Raw genomic sequence first — 24850 nt, 5'->3', positions numbered from 1 at the left:
TCCACCTCCTGTAGGCAAGGATGTCGGTCATTAGCACGCGGAGTAGCATTTGAAATGGGGCTGCTGTGCCTCCGTGGCATGTCACCCTCCCAGGTATTTACCCGTGTACCTACCGCCAGGCTGTGAGTTCTTCCACTCAGCAGGAGGCAGCACCCACCGAAGCCAACAGGAGTCTGGCTCAAGAAAAAGGGATGCAATTTGCTTTTCCAGTTACCAAGTACTGCATCCAACTGAACCCGCTGCAGAGGAGAAAGGCTGATCTTAAGCTGATAATTCCTTGTTCAGATGTGACTTAAAAATAACTGGCTCTGGGGAGGAGCGGCAGTGCCTCCACTGATCCCAGTGAGAAGCGTCCTCCTGCCAACGCTGGCTGCGGGTCCCAGAATTACCCCTGAGAATGATATCAGCAGCTCACCGTCCCGTCTTTTCCGTCACCCGTTGAAGGACTGAATGAAAACCAACTGCGAGAGCTGCACTGAGCCACCGAGAGCTGAAGAACCAGACTGGGTTTGTAACTTCCCTCCCCATCTCATTTCAGCACACCAGTTAGCCGAGCTAAGGGGCAGGGAATGCAGCCGTAGAGACGTCATCATTAAACCTGTCATGAAGAGGGGCTATTACCTCAATTAGTGATGACAAGGTGGGATATGGAGTCATGAGCTTCACACTTTTAAAAAAATATACTTGGTTTTCTGTGGATAACCACTTGTTTGTCAGTTCAGGACATCCATAACCAGCTCTTACTGCCACATTTTGAAATTTTCGCTCACGATGGAAAAATAAAAGCACGTAGGGGGAGATGTCACTAAAAGCAAGTGATGAATCCTGGCGCTGTCAGCATTTGGGATGGCGTGAACGCATCTCCATGCACTCAAGAGCTAGTAATCTGCAACGAGTATCCTCGTTACTCATCATCACGTGCCTAACCATGACTGTGGTTTTAGTTACGCGGCAGCAGAAGTATGCGTGTTGTTTTTCGAGTACAAAAAGGCCTTTTCCTTGTGGCTGGAGTCTCCGACGCTTGTTTGCCAGCCTCTAAACTTTGATCCTGGTCTAGTGGAAGTGCTGTAAGATCAAGGGCTATGCTCCACGTACCACAACAAGCGATGAGAAAGAAAAAGGGCAAAGGTGATGGAGAGCAGGGGGCTACAGCAACTGATTTGGAGTATTTATGTCCTGGGAACAGCCTGCTCCAGATAAAGTTGTTCATTAGGACTGCAGGAAGGGAAAAATCTGAATTTTCAGGGGACCCAAGAGTTTATTTCAACAGGAGGATTACCTGTGTGTCTGCCTGTTGTTCCTTGGCAGAAGTTTTGTTGTGCTCTTTGAAGTGGCAATCTAACACCTTCTTGAAATGGCAGTGGCAGTTCTGCATGTCCAGCTGGGCACAGCTGGCACGCCAAACGTGACTTCTTTGGGACTTGTGTTAGCCAGTTCCTGTGACATCACAGCCTCTATGTATACGTATATATTTCCTAAGTCAGGGACTGGTTTCTGTAGGCAGTAAGTGCCATGGTCTCTCAAAGTCCAACGAGTCTCTCAAAAGCCACATTGTAAGCCTATATTTAAAAAAAAAAAAAAAGTTTACTTGCACCACAGAAAATTTAAAAAATGTTAATAGCAAATCTAAGAGTACATTCTGGATTTGGAGTCTGTCAAGATTTCGGGCTTTGGTTATACAAGCACTGATGTCTTATTTGCTGGGGTTTTTTTAGATGGAGACTAGGTTTTCTTTTGTATTTGAGTCTGGTAAATGAACGTAGGAAAATCACAGGTTGCCCCAAGGCTGACTGTGAGGGCTAGAAGCGCTTTGGGAGCAGTGCTTTTCAGCAGGTTGGGAGATCATTTGGTGCCTTAGAATGAAGAGCGTGGCTATTTGGTATTCCTCCAGGCAAAAGATATTACTAAATATGATATCAAACTATTAAACGAGGGCATAATTTCTTCCACACTGCATGGTTCTTTGTATATGTGCAGAACAGTAGTAATCAACTTCTAAAATCAATCTGCAAGCTGGATTTTTTTTTTTTTCTTCTTTAAAAAACAACTGCTCTTCTCATGGTGTAATGACTGATGTTGATCGTTACCTTCAGTGCCGTGTGCTGAGGAGGGGATGGGTGGAGTAATGAAAGGGTATAAAGGGCTTCGTGAACTGGTGTTGCAAACTGTTAAAGATAGAACTAACCATGGTTCAGTTAAGCATATTTTTTTTTCCAGGAGTTTTGCTCTTTGAGGTAGTCAGAGGAAAGTTAATATTGCTATAAAATCTGCTGTCCCTTGCATCAGAAAAATAAGGAGGTCATAAGGAGAGTTTAAAGCTTTTAAAAATAAGTTTCTCAGTAAATAAGAGTTCTTGATAGTTCGTATCATGCTTTCTTTGCCGCGGCAGGAACAAAGTAGATGACACCTAATGACAGTTCTTCCAGCTGATTGTATCCTAAAGGCATCATGTTGATTTCCATGTTGATTAGATATTCCACAATATACTTACAGTAACAACATTCATTATTCACTATTACATTTACATCACTGCTAATTACAGTATCACCAGGGTAGTCTAGTTGTCTGTTACAGAGTTAAAATCTTAAAAAAAAATAGCGCTCTAATTTACTCTAAGAGTACTGTGTGCTAAACCAGCCCTACAGTTTGCAGGTATTTCGAACGCATCCGCGTGCTACAAAACTTATTGCTCTTATTGCTTTAACCTAAGAGATGAAATAGAACTTTAAGTGTATAATGATTGAGTATTTATCAGGTGCAAGACTGCGCATCTATGCATATTTTCGGAAAATCAACAAGACTTCTCTTTAGGCCTCCAGAAAACATTGTTCGTTTCTAGCTGTTTACATAAGAAGCGATTATTGCCAAACGCTCCCATGGTAAACAGCAACACCTTGCTACCAGCAAAAATAATGCGGTTGCCTGTCTTTTAACATCTGAGCGTATCGCTCAGTAACTTCACTGGCTAGCCAAGACCTGCCCCAAATGTATATTGTGAGTGGTTTGTAGTTTTGGAAGGTAAATTCATGTTCGTTGCCTTCTTGCCAAAGGTCTTTGGACTGGGGTTAGAACTTTCTCGGTGTGGTTTGTCTCCAGAAAGGTCCAGCATACAGTGTTCAGGAGGAAATACTGCTCGTGTTTACGCTGGATCACCCTTGCAGGACTTAAGACTCCTTTGAATTATGGTGTTCTCCTGCGAATGTCATGGAGTTTTGGTCTGCTAAGGGAAAAGATTTAGGGGAACAACCCCTTAAAAATATTCGCTGCACATACAAACTATTTGTTGGTTCTGATTTTTATACATATTTGCATATATTCTGCTTTCATATCTTAGAAAGGCTCATGTCTCTGAAATACCAGAGTGAAAAGGTAGAGAATGCGGTGTTTTGAAGAACATGCGTATGATCCAAAATGTGCTGAAGCACACTTTTGCACTGATGTAGATCATGGCATGCAGACGTCGTCTTCGTGCGCTGTTAAGCAGCCTGCCTCACGCATGAACTGTCTTCCTTAATCTTAATCCTTCTAATCCTTAGACCTTTCCTGTGTCAGGTGAGGATGAATGCTCCCTGTACTCCCAGGTATCACTGGCCCATTTTCCCTAAACCCAGACCACCCTATATCTGAACTCAGAGTGCTGGATCACTTCAGACATATAAACCCCTGAATAATCCCTGTTTTCACACGTGTACAAATGTCATAAATGAGACTTTAAGGAAATAGTCAACTTTTTTTTTCCCCCTCCTGTGCGCTACCAGCATGTCTCAGGTCTGCTACTCCCCTGCTGCGTAGCTGCAGCATCTCCAAAGACTCAAAATCAATTTAATATCTGAATGTATAATGCAGTTTGAAAATCAGACTGGATTAATAATAATTGGACACTGGACACCAGGCCTGGGACTTGCTGCAATAACTTTCAAAATGTGTACTATATTTTTGGTTCTTACACATCACAGGATAAGACAGTGCAAATTCCTGTTTGTGTACAGAATCCCAGAGGAAGAAAATGCGTTCATTCACCTTCTTTCTGCTTCTCAGCTTGGAACTTTTCCTGCTGGTTAGGATTCTCGGATTTAAATGTCGGAAGTAATATTCTACAAATATGATGGGGTGGTCGTGACTTATTTCTTTAAATTGTTGAACAGCCTTAGAGCCTTAGACAAAAAAAAAGTGAGGGAGAAGTTCCACCATGAATGCAGTTTGCACAGGAGACAGGTAAATGGGGGACCTTTTCCTCGAACACCTCTCGGGTACGTTCAGGCACCTAATTAAGTCGTGGTGTTTCCCAAACTGCCAAATACTCAGTAGTTTACCTCAATTTTCTCAAATAACCCCAAACATCTCACTTGCACCAAAGCCTGAATTTAAGCTTCTGTTTTGGAAACCCTTGGCCACGTTTGTTCCCTGGTTGAAGTCTTAGACTGTAAAATGGTTTTGTTTAATGAAAACATTGCACAGTGGTTGAGGAAACAAATCCCATTAAATAAAAGCAAAATCTCAGAAGCCTTTGCAGCAGGAAAGCGCTCTTGGATTGTTTTAGCCACTCACTGTCGCTTTACAAGGTTTATAACTACCGGCTCTACCCGTGACAGTACTTCTTTACCGTGCTTACTTATTCAGAATTGCAGAAGAAAGCAAGTCTGTCCTGGGAAGTGGCTTTTTTCCTTTTTTTTTTTTCTCATTTCCAGACAAATCTGGTGGTCTAAAAAGCACAAGGGCTCTGCGGCCGGTGCTGAAGAAGCAATCTTAAATCTTTGCTGTGCTCAGGAGAGCCAAGACTGGAAGAGGGCTCGGTGGACTGGGCTGCAGCGTGCCCAAAGCGTCTGTGCCCATGGAGCAAAGCCTGCGCGCACGGCGAGGTGCCAGGAGCCCAGCCTGTGCGGCTGCTGGTGTACGAGCAGCGTTGGGGGCTCAGAAGTGGACTCGGGCTTGGGTTTGATCTATTTGATCATTAAATTGTATTGTGAGACAGCGGTTGCTCAGGACGTCGCTGTCTTTGGAGCTCATAGACATCACCTTTTTTTTCTGCAGGCTGGAGTCGCTGTTCATTGTTTGATGCTTTTCATTCCTTTTGGCTGCCTTTGACGCTGTCAGCTCCACTGTAATGTTTCGTTGGCCTAGAAAACGACGGGCGGCTTTTAAGCGAGAAAGTTCAAGAGCAGGAATAAATTCTGGTTTTAATCCTGCCTCTGATTTTCCGTGGGCGACGCAATTTCTCATAGCGTGGCGATTCCAGGGTGCGGCAGTGTTGCGGAGTGCGCCTTGCAGCTTGCTTTACAGATCCTAACCCACTTCCATGCTTTCTCCTTGTTGGAAATTTCAGTTTTAGGGGTTGTCATACCATTAATGCCTGAATGGCACTCTGATTTATCGCAGTAGGTGGGCGATATATCTGTGGCAAGAGAAAATACAAGAAAGGAATTTCAAGAAGTACTCAAGCATTAACAATGCTGAGCTGTGTCAAGTGGTGATAAATTTTACGCTGTACCCTCAATCACCTTATTATTAATGCCATCAATCTCTCTCTGTGAAAAGTGGTTCTGGGCATGACCGTATTACCAAATGTTCTACTAAATAATTAATCATTCGGGGCGTGTTGCCAGAGTTTGCTGCTTCCCAATTTAATCTTAGCCATGTACTCATTTGTTTCTTTCTTTGGCAACAAACAGCTTCATGGATAAAAATGAGTCAAATGTACTGATATGTACGTGGAGACTCTTTAGCATTGAAGCCTCATGCTGCTTGCTCTAGAGATGTTTTTCCAGCTTTTAAAACAACACCCCCAAAATTAACAGTTCTGGGAATGATCACTGGGGGAACACAAGCTGCTTCTGCTGCCAGAACCCGCATCCCAGCTGGCTCTCCCTGCCCCTTCGGTATTAGCTCGGCCCTCTCCACGCTTTAGGAGGACATTGGAAATGCCACGCTACCAGGATATCTTTAGAAACAGAACATTACAGTGCCAGTTTGATGGCTTAATTAAAAATGTCAAGGGGTACGAGCCCCTTTGTTAAACGGGCTACTGTTTGGAGCTAAAGCAAAGGAAGTTGGAAGCAAACAGTTTAAAACCATGATCTTCTTTTTACTTAAAATTTAGTTCATTTAGAGTAATACTGTATCAATTTGTAGTGTTCAATTATTTAATGAGTCATGAAGAAAGTTTGCTAATGAGTCATTTATTTTTCCCAAGTTCAAAGGCTACAATGAAATATATTCTATCCAGACCACGAGCTTTGTCCTACCCAAGCCCTTCTGTCATTGTCTCTATTATTTGGTTTTTGTTTAACCATATGTACTTCTTGAAGCACTTAATTTTGTTTGTGTCCCTCCGGGGATTTTTACCGAAAAGCTCTCACATCTGCTAAATCTGTGACACTGTTGGTTTGTGTGTTTTTTTTTTTTTTTTTTTTTTTTTCCCCTCTAGCTTCTTCCCAAATATCAGCAGGCAGCAGCCTCCTCATCAAAGATTCATGCCAACCTTCCACGCGCATTTACCCATTCACAGACTCTCCTCTTTCGGCGTGGCTCCTAGTTTTGTTTTTATTAATTCCCACTGAGTATTAGTTAGACTTGGCCAAATATAACATTGGCTTTCTGTTCTCTTTCCTGATGAGTCAGTTGCCTGTACTTCTAAATCAGTATTTTCGTAAGATCACCTTGCAATCTTCCCTGCTATTTACTACTTGCTATTCATTCTCTGCTGCTGATCAAAACATATGGCAGTGGGTTGTTTTCCCCCTTGACTGGATGCCTGAAACTTTTTAAAAGGGAAAGTGAGAATAGTTAATGAGCTTTTCCTTCTGGAAATTAAAAAAAAAAAATAAACAAGCATTTGTGAATACATGAATGTCATTAGTAGGAGCTGTGAATGTTTTCACAGATACTCCTTCCCTGCCCGAGTGCGCTAGGGTGATACAAGAACTTTTTTCCTGCCTTTAATTGTGCTATCGTGCCTTTTTATTTAAAATACAAATCATCTTCAATTTTAACTTGCCATTTTCTATCACTGAGTGTAGCTTGTATAGGAAAGGTCACTGTCTCCCACAGTCACTAATGTCTGTGTCTTGTGCCGTTTAAATTTCCAGTTATCAACATAAGTTATCAATAATTTTATAAGTAACTATTACGCTGTTTCACCTGTGAGGCGGAGCTGAATTAGGAGTGGCAGGGATTGGCAGGAGCAGGCTATCCAGCGTGCAGTACTGCCTCCAGCAGCCGCCAGCACCAAGCGCTGCAGGGGAAGGTTTAAGAGATGTCATTGTAGACTAACAGACTGGACACAGCTTGGTCTTTTTTAATCACAACTCCTTAGAAATTGGTTTGAACACTAATGAATGAAAGCTTCAAAACCTGTTGGTTCCAAGTATTTTTGTTGTTATTTGAATGGCTTACTCCTATCTAAATTACCTTCAGATATGGAATGCACTCAACATAATGCATGCTGTGTGACGAATGTCTGACGTGTGATCCTGCACACAGGAAGATCTTGGCGGGCTTGGACGGTTGGTATTTGCAGGGCAATGAAAGTACTGCAGCTGCTTTGGTATCTGTAACAACTCTGCAAGCTCCTCAGTTACAGGCATGGAGTACTCGTTTGGATAACGTAGCTGTTACCTCGCTCCAGACAAAGTCAGGAAGAACTGGGGGACATCAGCACCGAAGGCCTTATAGTTTTTCAAAAAACCCCTTGCTGGGGTGGTACGTGATCGTGAACTCTTCATTCACCCTGAAATCTATTATGGACACAGCCAATATCTGTGTCTATTTGGAATAAATACAGCTGGTTACACAGTTAGGTTTTGGATTTCAAATAACTGAAAAGTTCAGGCAAGCTTAAAACATGCACATGGATGCACCCGGTAATATTGGTGAGGCTGTAACACGGAGTTTACAACAAATCCATATTTGGAGTTACAGTTTCTTTGGAATCTCCTGCTCATAAAACTTGCTAGTATTCAGATCTAGCAGTTTAATAAGGGCGACGTTTAATTTTGAGTCGTGGATTCCATCCCTTTCCCCAAGCGAGGCTTTTGCCAAGGTATTTTACGGCTCAGTCGCTGGTGATTACCTGGGAACGAGGAAGAGAACGGGGAGTTCAACATGAGATCCGATGCTGAGCAGATGAGCTCTGCACTGTGTAGAGCTTTATCTCCCATCTTCCTTAATGTAAAATTGCTTTTGTAATTTTATCCCGGGCCTTCCTTGCCTTGCACGGAATGTGAAAGATTGCACGACGCAACTCTAGGACTCCTTTCCTTGTGCTAATATTCACATTGTATTTATTAAGTTTAATCCCTCTACCGAGGTAAGTGAATCCTTTGGCACGGAGCCACCTGAATTCCCTCCTGTTGCAGAAATGCCCGCATTTTCCATCTTTGAAAAACGAGTTTCTTCTCCTTCCAAGTCTGCTTATTCTTTTCCACTTTTTCCAGTGAGGGCGAAACTGTTTTAAATATAAGCTCTCCATACTCCTACCCGTATTTCAGTTAGCATCACTTTTGCTTGGGTAGCTCAGGTAACTCCTGTGGCTAATCTTATCCTGCTTTTCAGAACTGTCAGCACCTGTCTCTGCTGTTCCAGTTCTAAACACCTGGAAGCATTTTTTTTTTTTGCAGTAACTGAGGTGATTGACTTGGTTGTTCTTTGGGCTAGAAGTACGTACCCTGTTAGTTTGCTTTTAGTAAGAGTCAGTATATTCCCTGCCACTTGAGGATTCTGCAGATGACCACAGACGCAGCCAGTGTTGCTTCTTCTGAAATGCCGTTATCTGTGGGGACAGAGGAGGAAGGACTCTTTGCGGGGTGTATGCCATGCACAGCGGTCGGCTGCGTAGTTTATAAATGGTGCAAAATAACTCCCTGCCTGGCGACCTGTAGGTAAGGTTGTGTTCAGAGTGCTGCCCTTAGCATTTCAGTCCTACGCTCCCCTTCCTACAGATCGCCAGGCCGTTCGGCCCCCAGGGCTGTGCGAGAGGAGCGCTTGACCTGCACATACAAAGGAAAGCAAATGTCACCCTTCCGGCAATGGTGGCTGCTACTGCTGCCTGTAATTAGATCTTTCTTCTGGGCTCTTAAACCTTCTTCCCATATGTTGTTTTTATTTTGCTTGTCTTTGGCAGGTGCTCATTTATTTTGTCTTTCAGTATTGTGTTACACCGGTTAAATTAAAGCCTTTAATTCTGAAGGAACATTTGCAGCATCTGCATGAGTCGATACTGATAAAAGAGGTCCTTGGTAACTAAACGGGAGCCTAGCCTCAAGCAAGATTAACTAAAACCTGCTCCAAGTGACGCCAGCTGCGATGGCAATCGATGCGAAATGAGCAGTCTTTGCTCAGTTCCGTCACCAACCTCTGCAGCAACTGCCGCTCGTGACACCTTCATTAAACACCTCAGACTTGGTAAAACCTTAACGGCAGCCTCAAACTCTGCTGTGCCTGCAGCGTTTCAAAAAGAGGACGCCAGCAGCTCGGCCTGTGCCCCCGCGGCAGATGGGGCAACCTGGGGTACAGCCTCGGGGGGCCCGGGCCCTGCCGCTGCAGCTCCCGCCCGTTTTCCAGAAGGAGCTCCAGGACGTCAACGCTTTACAGAAAACTAAGTTAATGAACAGGCTGCTCAAAAATGCATCTTTTGAGCTCAAAAATGTATCTTGACGTGCCTCAGGGCTCCAGCCAACATCAGGTAACAATGGTATTGCAGCACCCAAGGCAAAATTTTTACATATTCCAGACATTTCTGCAGCTGCCCATCACCGTGGGAGCGCCCGTCAAAGTAATTAAATTAATGTCGGACTAGAGGTAACGAACAGATGTTTTAATGGAGGAGAAACACATCTCCGGTAAGGCAGGCCCGCCGCCTCCCGCCTCGGCGCGGCGGGAAAGCAAGGCGCAGGCGCAGTGAGACCGAAGCGCGGCAGGGCTGACGCGGCCCGGGCGCGGGGAAGAGGGGGCGGTTCCCTTCTCGCCCCGCCCACCGCCGCGTCTGACCTGTAGTAACCCCGTCCCGCCTCCCCCTATCCCGGGGAGCCCGGCCCCGCGCGCCACCCGGCTCCAGCCAATCGGCAGGCGCCGTGCGGCATACGGAATGAGGGCACCCGGCGGCGGCGGCGGGCTCCCGAGCGGCCGCTGAGCCCGCGCGGCCGGAGGCGCGCACTCGGCGTCGGCCGCGCCGGGGCGGCTGGAGGCGGCCCGGTGAGTGCGGGGCTGAGAGGGGCGCGGGGGAGGCCGGCGCGGCCGCAAACCCGGGGCGGGGCGGCCTCCCGCCGCCTGCGCGGGGGCCACGCGGGCCGCGGTGGTGCTGAAGGGCCCGGCGAGGTGGCGGCTTTTTTTTCCCCCGTTCGCGTTTGGGGTTTTTCCGGCGGAGGAGGTGGAGGAAGGCCGCCGTGAGCCACGGAACCGGCCGGGGTTTGCGGGAGGGAGCGGGCTGCCCGCCGCGGCCTCGCCGCCCGGCGCAGGTAACATTCCTCCCCCCACCCGCACCCCGCGCCGCTGCGGGGAGGGGGACAGGCCGCGCCCCGCCCGCTGGGCCGCAGCGTGCCCGGGCCTGGGGGTCCGGTACCCCGCGGTTGCGCCGGGTCCTCGGGCCGGACGCGCGGGGTGCGGGTACCCAGGGCAGGTGAGGGAGGAGCGGATCCGGATTTCCAGTCGTGTTTTGCCGTTTTCGGTCTGATTTCCAGGGGTCTGTAGCGCTGGGGTGCCTGCCCTTGGTGGGCTGGCTCGGGGGGGGACACAGGGACGTTCTTCCCTCGAAGCGTGCGCTCATTTCAGATAGTTCCACAGAAAGCCTGAGGTCTGGTTTGTGGGAGCCAGACAGAACCTGTGGGAAATAAGCAAACAGTAACCCTCAGAAAAAAAAAAATTGAAACAGTGGCGTGATTAAAAATAGTTGTGAGGTAATTTATGGGCGCTGCTAGCTTTCTTCTTTTAAACTTGCTGAAGAAATAACACCCACAAGACACGTAATAATTACGTATGACAAATGGTATATAGCTTTTTTAAAAGAAGAAATACTGCGTTTTGTTTAGGAGTACCAGATTCTAAACCATGGCTCTTTATTTGGCCTCTGAAATGGATTTGATAACACAAAACGTGAAATTCTTTTATTTAAATAGTCTCACTCTCTAACTGTAAAGGTGCGTTTATCAACACAGAATTTGTGAATAAAGAGCAAAACCAATGATAAATGATTTTGAATACTTCTAAAAAGTCTCTTAAGGGTCAAAATATTTTAGAATATTGTAGAAGTCTGTATTGAATGGAATGTGAAAGATCACACAACACAACTCTAGGATGCACTTCTACATTATAGAAGTCTTAAGGAATATTTTAGTTGACATGAAGCTTTTTTATTACGTTGTTCTAAGCAACATGTAAAGAAAAAGCTCAAAATGAAACCAGAAGACTTCATGGGATTTCTGTCTGGTTGCGTCCTGCTGTAGGAGTAGTCTTTCTGCAGAGTGGACTTAGCATCTCATTGTGCAAGATTCTCTGTGGCATATGACTTTTTTAATCCCTAGGGGTAAAAAGTAAAAGCGTTATCAGGTCTTAATTATGTCGTAAGAGAAAAATAGTCATCTGGGTGCGCTCATCAGACTTTCTGCTCGCATCCATCTGCAGCACTGAGCAAGCACATCTTGTAGTATCTGCCTGTTCTGTGTGCCTTGAAAAATTAAGAAAAGTAATTGTTAAGCCTGGTAATTCCTCCTTGTCCTGTGGCTTTATGCTTCAGGAATGGTTGAAGTGAAACGTTGTGAATGAAAGGCCGTTTTCTTTGTGGTGGTTCAGCGTGTTTGTTGTCGTTAGTCCCCAGAAACAGGAGCGAGGTCCAGATTTCATGCTTTCTAAGTTCAGTTTTGATGGCTGGCTGACGAGTGGATCTGACGGATCTGCTGATCTCTGTGGTCAAGACACACTGATGTCCTGAAGTGAGGTGTCAGGACTGTGGTGTGTTGAGTCTGGTTCCTCTTTTCAGAAGTGTTGATGGGTATTTCCTTTTTCCCCCCTCTATTCCTCTTGATTGGAGGATCCTGATTACCTCAGACCACTGAGTAGAGCACATTGGGCTGAGTATGCTGGTACGTGTAGCTTTTTGATTCATGACACTGGTAGAAAACCATAATGCCTACAGGAAATAATTTCTCACATCAAGAGGTCTGGTTCTGCCTGAAGCCTAAGAAAATCTAGATGGTATTTACCGGAAAACTGATAGTCTTTGAAGAACTAGAGGAACCGTCTTCATGCTTGACCTAAAGCATGGTGTGTTCTTGCTGAACTGGTGAGCACTTAAGCCATTGATTCCCCCAGCACACATTTAGTGCTGAGGTAGGGCTTTTCTTCTTCCTTTCTGTTGGCCACTGTGTGGTTTGAGCCACAATCAAGCTAAAGACCAAATTTTTATCAGTGAATCGTCAGGGCATCTGGAACAAAGTGGCACCACGTGGCTCAGGACCAAATGAGAGAGAACTGGGGATAAAGCAAACTTACAGAATCATTCTTGTTCAAGGAGATCCAGCTATGGAGTAAATTTTCAGAAGGTAGCGGGAGGACCTGAATCCTGAATTGTTAAAAAAAAAAAAAAACAACTACATTTTCTTTAAAAATACATCTTCTGAGGGAAGAGTAACTAAACTAAAACCTGTCCCCTGGCAAACAAGCTGCTACTTACTGCCATGGTGACAAAACCAAAGGAATAATGCAGTCTGACGCTGCGTTATTCTTAAAGACTGAGTTCAGGTGGCCTGAATTCCTCTCAAACCCCTTTTCTCAGTTGTTGAGGAAATCTTAAGTAGTTTTGGAGAGCAATTCAGAGAATTTACATAAGACGCTGAATGGGGAGCTGCCTGAAAGCCAGCTAATAAGAAATAGGAGGCCGAAGGATTTATGTGGAATTTAGGCCATCTGAATATGGCCCTAAGATGCGACTTAGTACTACTAAGTAAGGTGTATTAACACTAAGAAGACTTGGCTTCGATTTCGATCCATTTCATCTGCTGCTGATTACTAAGCAAATTTACCATTTAAACAGCTATTTAAGGGTGGGGGGCTTCCTGGCTTTGTTTTCTGGTGGGTGTGGGGCCAGCATGGCTGGGGAGCAGCTCTGCTGAGAAGGTCCTGGTCCTTCCCAGGACAGGGGCAATGTTGAGTGGGGAGCTATACCAAGATTGTCTTGAGGTGTGAGCTTTTGTTTTGTGAGGAGAGGCAGAGAATTGTCACTGTTAGGGACAGTTGTCTCTGTTGTGGAGTGGAGAAGACCTGGCGACCTTTCTGGCACCTATGAGGAGGTTTTCAAGAGAGTGAAGCCAGGTTCTTCAAAGTGCTCGTGGTGGGAGGGCGAGCAGGCGTGAATTGAAGTCAGAGAGGTCTATAAGGCATTTTTCACCGTGACGTCGGTCACGCAGTGGGACTTGCTGCTCGTTGAGGCTGTGCAGCCTCCTTCCATGGAGGTTTTCAAAATCCACCTGGATAAAGCCCTGAGAAAACTTGTGGTCTCACAGGTGACCCTGCTTTGAGCTGGAGGTTGAACCAGAGGCCCCTGAGGTCCTTTCCCACCTGAATTATCCCGTGGCCGTGTTTAGTTTCTGCCCACAGAGCCATTGCAGTGGAATTTTCTGAGCCAGCCTATTTTGGACCACGTGTGGTCTGGCAGTGCAGCTTTACTCATCATACTTGAAGGAATATAGCAAGCACTCAAGCCAGTCTTAAGTAGCAGGACTTTTATTTCTTTAATAATGCAGTTAGAGTTGGAAGAACTGCTTTTCATCCTAAGATCCTGATCTACAGCAGGGTTCGCCATGTAGCGAGGCCTGAAGGGTTCTCAAGGATTTCAGTACTTGGCTTCAAGGTGCAGTTTGGGATCTTAACGATTTTGAGGATGTTGAAGGAAATCACCTGGACAAGGCCAGAGCCTAATCACAGTGCTTTTAAAAATACGTGACAGTCTTTACTGATCCTTGGGAAGGAATCACTCGCACATGTGTCCTCTCATTCCGTGAGTGAGCCTGCAGCTCACGGGCAGTCAGGGTGCTGGGCTTAGTGTCTGTAGCCCTGTGAGGGGAGGAGGAGGTGGCAGCAATTTGTCAGCGTGTGTGTGTTGGGAAGTCGTGTTTCCCTCAGTGGTATTGAGTCTTGTTAATTACCAAGATGTCCCAGTTAATTACAGTATCTGAAATGGGACAAGCTGGCTTCTCGGTTTTATGAGTTTCCTGAAAAGCAGGGAAGATAGGATTATTGCAAGTTACTGACTTACGGATTTTCACCATTGGTTGTGGAAAACAACAGTAAGAAGCTGCAAGTCTTTTCCCGTTTCACTTCAAATTGTTTTTGTAGGTACTGTGTGAATATCATCCTCAGCCTGAATGCTTGTATCTACTAGATGAAACCAGTATGAGACTGGGAAGGGGAAAATAAATGATAAAGATTAGAAGTGACGTGCTGTCGGTTAAGCAGCAGAATAGCAGTAGTACTGCGCTGCCGGTTCCCCGTCTATTTGCTGTGTTATGTTACTGTCTGTGTAGAACAGTCTCTCCTCCTGTGATAAACTCTAAGGATACTGTGAGCTGAAAACAGTTTTTCTGCATCTTTACAGGAAAGACTTTTCTGCCTTTCCCTTCCTGCTGTCCAGGACAGGGTGTGAAACGTGCCTCGCTTTGTTCAGGTTGGCTACTGAAACACGTGAGAGACCTCGACCATCCGCAGGAAGGTTTTGCATGTGTTCTTTGCTGCTTGGCTAGAAGACTCCAGAGCAATTAGTGTGGTATCATACATCAGTGTGCATGAGGACATAAGGTTTGTTGGATCAGACATACAGTATGATTTCTATCAAACAAAATTTTAAGACAGGTGGGGCTGTTCAGCCTGGAGAAGAGGAGGCTCCAGGGAGACCTTGGAGTGGCCTTCCAGTGCCTAAAGGGGGCCTACAGTAAAGATGGGGAAGGACTTTTGACAAGGACAGGTAGCGATAGAACAAGGGTTAATAGCTCTAAACTGGAAGAGGACAGATTTAGATTAGACACAAGGAAGAAATTCTTCACTGTGAGGGTGGTGAGGCGCTGACACAGGTCGCCCAGAGAAGCTGTGGATGCCCCATTCCTGGAAGGGTACAAAGCCAGGTTGGACGAGGCTGTGAGGGACCTGGTCTGGTGGAAGGTGTCCGTGGCCAGGGCAGGTTGGGTTCCGTCTGTTCTGCACCAGTAAGTCCACAAACTACTTGGAAAGTTCTGTCACCAGGGCTTGTCAGTCATTGAGAGCTGCGGTTTAATTGTTCCCATGGTATTGCTGCACTGTGTTGTTTAGGGAAGCTGTGAACAGAGAAATAATTTTCCTAACGGACAGCTTTGAGATGCCTAGAAAAGGTTTTCCAGTTCTGCAGTGCTGATAACTGTGTAGATTTTATTTTTTACCACCCCCTCGTGGGGAGGAAGGTGCTTATGGAGATTTTTATATCGTTCTCTTACAGTCTGCACAGATAACCTGATAGCATCCAATACGCTCAAGAACAAGGCACAAATCCACTTCAAGCATACAGGGCTATGAGCTAGTGTGTGTCCTAGCCACAAAGCCAAGGATCAGGAATGCTGACTAAACTAGACATTCGTAAAGAAACGTGTCACAACTTTTGTTTTCAAAAATCTATCACTTAGCAATAAAACGTTTTAATAAAAGAAAAAAAAATACTCTCTCACGTCCTGTGTTATGCATTCACATATGCAGTTGTGGCCAGGTCCAGGGGGTGAAAGAATAGAGAGATCTGCTAGCCTGACTTTTTTTACAGTGGTTGAAAGTGTATATATTTTAATTATGTCATTAGCTTAATCTTTCATGACTCTTTCGGCGATTTTTTTAAAATGCAAGATGTAATTCTTTTGGATTTTGAAATGTTAGGGGCTCGTGAAACAGATGAAATATTTTATTTATATTCTTCTTCTAGAAATATTTAATAGTTTATTCTGGACTTCCAACTTGTCAACGTGTATTAATCTGATCTGACCATCTGCATAACACAGGGGAAAATAATTTTGCCTGAAAATATTTTCAAAATTCCTGCAAATACAGTTGGTACTGTGACACCTTTCTTTTTAAAAAAGGTCAATGTTCTTCTTTGAAAAGCTTAGCAACGAAGGCTCTACCCAGCCAGGTACTTCAATAGTTTGGTCTTGTTTATATAAGTCTAAGGGTGTGTTTATTTTCCCTGAACAGAAAAACAGAATTCCTTTCTGCCAAAAACTCCCATCTACCTACATGGTATTTGTATACTGACTCAGAGCTACTGGCTTGAATTCTCTCCTGTGAGGACTTCCTCACCTCCTCACCTTCATCCCCTCCGGTCCATATCTGTGGGCACTGGATGTTGTCCTCTGATTTTCAACACCTGAGTTTGCAAATTTTGTTTTTAAGGATGACACATAAGGACTTGGAGCTGAGGACCATGCCTCTTTACATAGAATAAAGCGGCCTCTGCTTTAATGAGTCCTTGTTTTGCGTTTGTTTCATGATATGGAGTTGTTCAGCATGTTCGTAACGGATCCTGCCTTGCTTTGCTTACAAAAAAAAAGAGAGAGAAAAATAAAAAAGATAAAAGGATATTTGTTCCAGTGTGATGGAGGAGAGAGATTGTCCTGATACTCTGTTACTTCTAAGATTAGAAAATAAGATGATAACTCAAATGAGCAGGGTGGGCATCCTTATGCCATACTTAAATAAACTCCAGTGCTGGGTTTTGAACAAGGAGGTAATTTCCCCAAGCTGTATCAATACAAAACCTAGACTTAATTTGAAATATTTTCTTTTTCCTTTGGTATTTCTTTATTTTGTAATATTATATTCCCCACTGTCCCTAGAATTTCAGAGCAGCCAAGAGAAATAAAAACCTTACAAAAGTGATTTGCAGTAAAGCAGCCTGCCGGTCTTTTTGCAGCTGCAGCTCTTGTGTGGCTCTCTGTGGGTCACTCCCCACTTTCTGAGGGCAGAGAGAGAGTGCTGTCTGCCCGTAAATACATGGGGGAATGAAGTTGAAACCTGCTTCTGTAGTAGCCTTCCCTGGGCTTCGTAAAGGGAGATGGTTTTGTCCAGCTTTGACGTTGTGGAGAACAGGGCTGTGCATCTGTGACAAGGGACAAAAAGTTCTGAAGTAAGTGGCTTCCAAGTGACATTCCTTTTGGGAACTTCACGTTTATAGTGTTGTGCTTATATCCATAGGAAGCGTTTGCTTGAGTCCTGTTTCTGCTGATTGACCAAATCTCAGTTTGGTTTAGTTTGAGCCTGTTTGAAATCTGGACTTAAATATCCACAGAAGTTTGAGTGCGTTTCACTTCTCCCTTTCTATTTGTGCTGAGGAAAAGCTCCACGAGTTATTTTCTGCACCTCTATAGTTGCTTTTGATATGCCTCACGGAGAGGCTCACTTCATGACATACAGAACACCCAGTGAGGCTTGTGCAAGTGTTGGCTTGTGGCAACGCTTCCTGGGTCTGTGATTTTTAGAAATGGTGTTCCCGTTGCTTGTCTGCTGTGTGGCTTGGGGGAGGATCTCTTCATTATGTTCAGGGTGAATGTTACAAAGCGCAGTCTGAAGCATGTACGTGGGCTTGGGCGTAGTCATCTTTTCCTTAAAAGGTGGTGGTCCCCTCTGAGGAAGGTGTGACTTCCATCGCTGGCCAGAGAAGAAGGCTTGCTCCTGTTCTGCAGATGCAGTCATCACAGCGGAAAGTGGCAGGGGAGAAAAGCAGATGTTCCTGTGGAAACTTCTTCATTGGATTTGGTAGTAAATCCTTGTAGATGACTGGACACAATGATGATGTTAAAAAAAACCAAAAACAAACGCACCAAAACTCAAGCCATTTGAACCTGAAAATGTATTTATCCTTCAAAAGAGAAAGTATGTTGAAAATGTCAGCACCTCTGCCTTTCAGATCAAATGGTGAAACATCCCATTTGATCGCTTTGATCATGCTGTGGATGTCCCTATTCCTTTGGAATGTGTTATAAAGCGTTGTTCCTCTGGCTGATGTCTGTCTGTGAAGAACTTGAAAGACTTGGAATAAATCCTTTACTTTTTCTTCTGAAGCCTGTATCATAATTTTGTTGTGTCAGATTTGCTTTGTTGTTTGCGTGTATTTGTCTGCTGCTTTTTCTTTAAAGAGGTTCTGGCATAAGGTTAGCCATAACAAAAGCCCATCAAATAAAGAAGAAATGGTAGAGAAACAAGGCAAAGGTGATGTAAATACAGGAACTTCATAAATTTTGGAGCTGGCCACCTGGTATTTTTAAAAAAATGAACATGGGGTAATAGGTAATTATGTTTAGTGGACTCATGTTCATCTAAAAGTAAATGAGAACATTTTTATGCATGTAAAGCTTCTGCTAGAGAAAAATCCACAAGCACCTTTACCGCTAAAAATCTCTGGTACCATTACGTTACATTTTTGTTCTTCTCTGACAAATACATGACTAGCATACAGCACGCAACCAGATTGAATATATGGCAACAGAACATCTATTTCTGTTTTGATTTCTGAGAAACAAAGCAGACCTGTTCACTTCTTAGCATTTCAGGTTTCCCAGAAATCAGAGAATCGGTTTAAGGCTGTACTTTGTTGTAGAAAATGGTATCTCAAACCATTCTGGTCGTTCCCATCTGTTCAAATGGAAAACAGAGTCTGCCTCCCAGTGGAAGTGCTTAGGAAGGTTGTCTTGAACAGCTGGAAAGTGATTGTAGGAATTTGGACAGTGATAAACTGGGCTGTACTCCACTTGTCCGGTAGCCAAGGTTACGCGAAGGAAGGAAGCAATGTATTGACAATACCTGATCAATCAGTGGCTGAAAGGAGCAAGGTGCTTGTTTGCCATGAAGCAGTGTTACGTAGTGGGAAGAAAAGGAGACGAAGATGCAGCAGCACTGGATTGTGCTCCTGGCATAGCCGTTACTTTGCTGAATGATTTAGAATAAATGTTTTCATGACGCTGCTTTTTTCTCTGTATTAGTGGTAACAGTGATGTTAACTTCTTGGGAACTGCTTCCAGGTTGGCTGACACTTGTTCCCTTTAGAGCTTCGTTTCGTTACTCTCACTGATAGAAGATGTATTCATCAAGCCGTTAAATATTGCATCTGTCTTGTGTAATTTAAAAAAATTAACTTATTTAAGGTAAATAAGTTTTAAAATGTTTTGAATAGGAAAATTTCAAAGATGCAGAATTGCAATAAAGTTCGTGTTTTCAACTGATTTTACTATCTTGAAAGGATATTTCTGTCAGAGGTAATGGTAGCTTTAGGAGGACTTGCTCGAGTGTTGCTCCTGAATTAGTGCTGAACCCATTTTATTTAGTTTTAATTCTCACCTGTAACGAGGGTTTAAATTTAAGTTTGTAGCCCATGCAGTCAGACTGTGCATTGAAAGCCCCATAGTTTTTTGGTGTTTTTTTTTTTGGGGGGGGGGGGGGGGAAATAAAGCTGTTTGTCTGCTTTATGATTGTCATCTCAGCTTCTGGGTCTACTAAGAGGAGAAGAAAATGTTAATGTATTGTAAACTCTTCTAGATAATACAACTATTTTCGTCCTCTCAGGATTTAGTTAATGTAGTAGAAAGTCTCTCCTTAGGGTAAAGGACTTCTTCTGTTCATGTAAGTCCTACCATCATGGTATCCTGCTGTCTGACAAGTGCATAATGACATATTTATCCTAATAACGTGCCTTCTGGGTGCCTCCTAAGGAAATAGGGGTATGATTTTACAAAGGTAGCATTGAGATGCGAAGGATGTAAATTAAACCCCTTTGTATTTATAGGAATGTTTAATACCTTTAAACTTGGGATACAAGCTATTTAGACTGCGGCACTTGAAACTGCCAGGGGTGAGCTCCAAAAAAAGTAAGTACTGAGATCATTAGTAGTGAGAGCAGAAGGTTAATCCTCCAGACCGCAGCTCTTCTCTGATCCCACAGTGCACTGGTTACGACCGAGTCACAAGGTGTTTAGCGTCTGGGTCTGTGCTGATCCTGGTTCTCCTACAGCCCAGCGGAGGTTTGATTTGGAGGTTTGATTTGCAGCGTGACTGCAGGGCTCCTTCTCTCTCCTCCTCCAGCTGTGTCCTCCCTCTTTGGGGTGGCATTAGTGCTTGTCTATTCATGATTAGCCAGTTTGAGATAGCAGAAGAATAACTCCTTTTGTGGTGCTAATTTTCTGTTGATTTAGATGCCTGCAGTGACTCACACGAGGCTCAAGTGAGTACCAAAGTGGATACAAAGGGAAATCCACCCTTCTGCCCTGAGGAGAGGGCTTAAACGGGATCAGCAAGCTAATCGCACTCATTCCTAGCCACACAGGCACTCCTGTGTTGGTACGATGGAGGGAAAGACTGGATTACGTTTTGGAGATGAACAATCTGTTTTTATTAGCAGCCCAGCGTTAAATCTGCTTGAGCCAAACTGAAACCATACCCTCAGGCCATGCGTTAAGCACTATCCTTGGAAAATGGCTTGTTCCAGGTCATGATGTGTCTTTCCTAATGGTCTACGTGTGCCCTCCTGTACTTCTCAGAAACGCACTGGAGGTGTCTGAGTTGGCCATCAAGACTGGGGTTCAGCTGTGGATTTGCTTATGCTGAAGCCTCCCAGGCGGATATGTTGTGTGAGCAGGAACAGGAATGCTTTACGTGGCTCTGGGAATCCACCAATGTGTGTTTGTCTATTGGAAGCATTTGAAGAGCCTGAGTATTCACCCGAGGTTGTTTGAGAGCTGAAGGCTCTGGGGTGATCCGAGCAAGGTAGTTCAAAATTACCCTGGATGTGTATGCAGGGAGCAGTTATTCTCCCCACGTCCAAAAAATCTGGGTGGTTTTGAGAGAAGAGTTATAATCAGTAGAAATTTTGGTCTCCCACTGTACCTCTTTGTGTGAAGCTAGTAGGGTTTCACAACGTATGTAGTGATGAAGAGGACAGAGTCCAGGGAGAGACGAATGTCTCTTTGTTCAGGACTTGGAAGTGAGAAATCAGGGACTGGAGGTGAATTAAGTTCATTCTGGGTTTGCCTGCTTGAAAAAGTTGGGATCTGTTCCCAGCTTGAGTCAATAGAGGCAGTTAATTTTGGAAGAGGGTTTCAGGTCTAGCTGGTGAAGGGTTTTGTGGATGATGGGAGGTGTGTGGAAGGTCTCCCTTGCTCTAGAAGTGATGCTGAGACCTAGGCACCAGCCTAGGGAAGAGTGATGTGGAGGGGCTGGAAAATAAGCAAGCAGGGGATGAGGATGGCATCTGCAGTTGCGTGGAAACCACTGGGCTGGAGACAGAGGGGACCACCAAGATGGCTTGGGGCAAGCTGGGCCCTGAGGAGCGACACAGATCTGGCAAACAGTCCCGGGGCAGGGGCTGTCTGGGGATGTGGGAGGTGGTGGACTCTGGAAAGCAGCTTTAAATTCAGGAAAACGTGTTGAGCCCTTCTCGGGGACCAGAGCATCATTTCCACCATTCTCTAGGGCTTGTTGGGATTTTAGTCCTCTCCTTTTCAAGAAATGTGTGAAAACACATCTGCTACAACTGTGAGGAACATCTACTTTCAAATGTAACTGTATCATAAATCTGTATTGCAGAACAGATCTTCTGCTTCGGTGGTTGTACATTGAGGATTTTTTCCTGAGCACCGTTCATTACCTCAGCTCATAGTCCAGGGAGATTCCTTGTGAAGCATCAGCTGTTGCTTCTGCCTACGCTTGGTTTTCTTTTCTACTTTTATATGGATGAATACGCGAGGATTTATAAATGAATAGTAGTAATTTGGGGTTTTTAGATCTCGTCTGGCAGCTTTAATAGCAAATTCCAGATGTAGTAAAAAACCTGCTTCCTTAGGGTTGTTCATGTTGCTTTTTAAGTCCGGATGTGAACTAGGAGGGGCTAATTTCTGATACAGCTAAAATTCTGTATTATGGGCTCTGTTATATTGTCTTGAGTCCTCAGATTGTTGGTTTTTATTGTTGGTGAAGATATCGGGCAATACGTGAAGATAGTCGGTTATTTTGTCCATTAAAGCCTAACCCTGTAAATAACCTTTTCATCCTTTCTATGAATGTTAACAGATCAGAGTTGGGTGGTTTGTTTTTTTTTTTTTTTTTCAAGATTTGCTGATAAGAGAAATCTAATGTATGTTCCTGCAACTTTAAGTTGATGATGGGAATGTTTTTATTTTGCAAGGATATCTTGTAATCTCCAGATTTGAGTTGATTTTGTTTAATTTTATGTGTGAAATCATGGAAGCCAAGAAATGGGGCAGTGAGCACGCTGGGTGCTTACCACAAGTAGCAAATAGCCAATCCACTGAAAGTGTTTTCTGGCAAAGATTATCTGCCTAAGAACTGAATAAATGTGTAAATAACAGCGCTTGCAGACAGGTTAATAGGTATGAAATGTGTACGTTTGCTGCTTATTTTGAATCTGAATGGCTGGCACAGGTTTTTAAGTAAGACTTAACTTCTGCAAAGAGCAATAAATAAAACGTTGACGTATAGTAAAGCAAAGTCAATACGTGTAACGATTACTATTTAATGTAGTCCATTTAATAAAGTGTCCAGGAGTATTTATTACTGGGGCTGAACTGTATTCTCTGCATAGGTAAATATTCCAAGATAGGAATGTTTTATCTGCCACAGGTGGTAGAACCAGTGCTACACTGGGGAAACAGAATCTGAGTCTATCAGGGAGGCAAGTAGCATGGGCTACTGAATGTAATGCTCTTCCAGCCACCTTAACTACTGGGCTTGAGTAGAAACCATGGCCAACTACGTTGTGTGTTAGAGTTGGTTTTATTTTAGCTTAGATGTAGTGGGCCTAGCCTCTCCAAGGCGATACAGTGCAGCGTTAGATGGGCACAAGGTTTTAGTTATTATAAAAGACAAGTGAAATAATGTTTTATAGCCATATTTAATGGAGATTTTCCATTTTTAGATTTCGTGCAGTTGCCTGTGACGGCTCCTGTTGAGTAAACCGAGACGGGAACATCTTGTATCGGCTGTTGTACCTGTACCTGCCATGATGAGAAGTTGCATAAGGTTTATTTTTCTTGTTAATTCGTGCCTTTATTGTAGTGTAATTATTATAAGCAGGTCAATGAGTAAACACATTCCTTTCAGGATTTTTTTATTTCCTCATTTAACAAAAGTTTTCTTCTAAAACTAAAGGATGTAACAGTATTAGTATAAGCAGTGTATCAGGCCAAATCACTGATTATGTGTTAAGCAGGATCAGTCCTGAAAACTGCTGGTTTACTTCTCCAGGCTCATGAATGGGGTTGCTGGTGGCTGCTTCTCTTTGCTGTTGAAAAAAGTCTGTAATTTTTACTTGTGGTCTTACCCTTTCCTCTTTGGTGGCTACTTCAAGGAACAGAATAATGCATAAACTGAACAGCTATTATGCATGTGCAGAAACATTTCCTTGCACAGTTTTTCTGCGAGTTGTATCCTTGCATAGATTAGCAGCTCTTTCCTGCAGGTTTTCATCTGCCAGCCTTCCCTGCATCTCTGGTCAGGGTTTGAAGGCTGAATGAGGCTCTGAGCAACCTGACCTAGTCAGGGATGTCCCTGCTCCTTGCAGGGGGGTTGGACTAGATGACCTTTGAAGGTCCCTTCCAACCCTAACCATTCTATGATTCTATGATTCCTCAAAAACCCCAACGTGAAACCAGGATGGATGTGTGTTCTGGCAGAACCTGAGTGTTTATAGCTAATCTGCAGACCGAAGCGCTAAGTTAAAGATATTTTCCTGTCGTGTATTTTTATTTGTCAGTGATTAAGCAGGAGTTACCCAGGAACAAAATTCCGGTATTCTAGAGGCAGTGGACTTTCTCACAGTGTCATAGTCTAACATTTACTAAACCTGCTTAGGATCCTATTGTCCTCTGCTTTCCATTCCCTGCCCCAAAATGTTGGGTTCCATTACCCTCTTTTTACAGTCAAAAGTAGTCATACACTCCCAAAATTAACAGGGTGACCACAGATTCTGTTTCAGTGAAATTTTAAAGCCCCGGTATAGTATTTCACTAAGTCTTTCAGAAGTTTTTTGTTTCATACTTTTTAAAGGCAGAATGTTAATCAGCAAACAGTGCATCCTTTTCAAGCCTTTAAAGTCTTATATAAACTTGAAAATTTAAAAAATAAAGTTTAATTTTCAGATTAGTTCTGCAAAATTTATTATTAATTATGTTTTCGTTTTAAATTTAAAATCCCATACATTAAAGGTTTGAAATAGCAATTGTTATAGGGAAAAATGCACATACAAACATTGTATCTTAACTAAAACAATTTTTTTACAATGTAATTAAAACTGAGGTTCTTGGAGAGATTAAATTATTTAAAAAAAAAACAAACCCAAAAATTCACTGTTGTGTTCAGCTGCCTTGATTTTGCTTGCAGTAAAGAAAAAGATAATTGTCTTACTGCTAGGAGCCCAGTCTCAAGTTAGGGTTACGTTTTGCTTCTACATTGTCATAATTTTTTTTTTTTTTTAATTGGGTTCTTACTGTTCTGTTCAGCTGACTTTGATGTTCTGCTGGCAGTGGGAGTGATGAATCTGTTGGATGAAGGCATTTTAAACTCAAACTAGGCATCTCCTTTGCTTACCCGGAGCTTTTCTCTTCAGCAACGTAGCAAACAAATAAATGAAATTTTGGATTAAAATGCTTCTTGTCTTCTTCAGTTATACAAGGAAAGAGTGGAGCCTTTACATTCCCACCAGGAAAATTCCTTTGTGTCGTGGCTCAGCTCTCTGTAGACCCATTGCCCTACAAAGATTTTGGAACTTACCGTTCTAATGAGAATACTAGAATGTATTTTTCTTCCTTATTCAGAAAGAAATTGCACTTTTCCCGCTCCCAATTACAAT

General features: G+C 43.7%; 1 protein-coding gene across 2 annotated transcripts in view; it reads left to right on the top strand.

Moving 5' to 3' along the window:
• The first annotated feature begins 10069 nt into the window (after positions 1-10069).
• The window catches only part of ACSL3 (acyl-CoA synthetase long chain family member 3), a 46329-nt gene continuing 31548 nt past the window's right edge, over positions 10070-24850 (top strand). The window contains exons 1-2 of one of the 2 annotated variants that reach the window (XM_086754277.1): positions 10070-10188; positions 22919-23022. The gene's annotated coding sequence lies outside the window, so the exon portion shown is untranslated. The remainder of the gene's footprint in view (positions 10189-22918; positions 23023-24850) is intronic. The other variant, XM_086754278.1, reaches the window with a different exon arrangement.

The sequence above is a fragment of the Chlamydotis macqueenii genome, chromosome 9 (assembly GCF_036417535.1).
Source record: "Chlamydotis macqueenii isolate bChlMac1 chromosome 9, bChlMac1.mat, whole genome shotgun sequence".
NCBI lineage: Eukaryota > Metazoa > Chordata > Aves > Otidiformes > Otididae > Chlamydotis > Chlamydotis macqueenii.
This window is presented reverse-complemented; position numbering and strand designations above follow the sequence as displayed.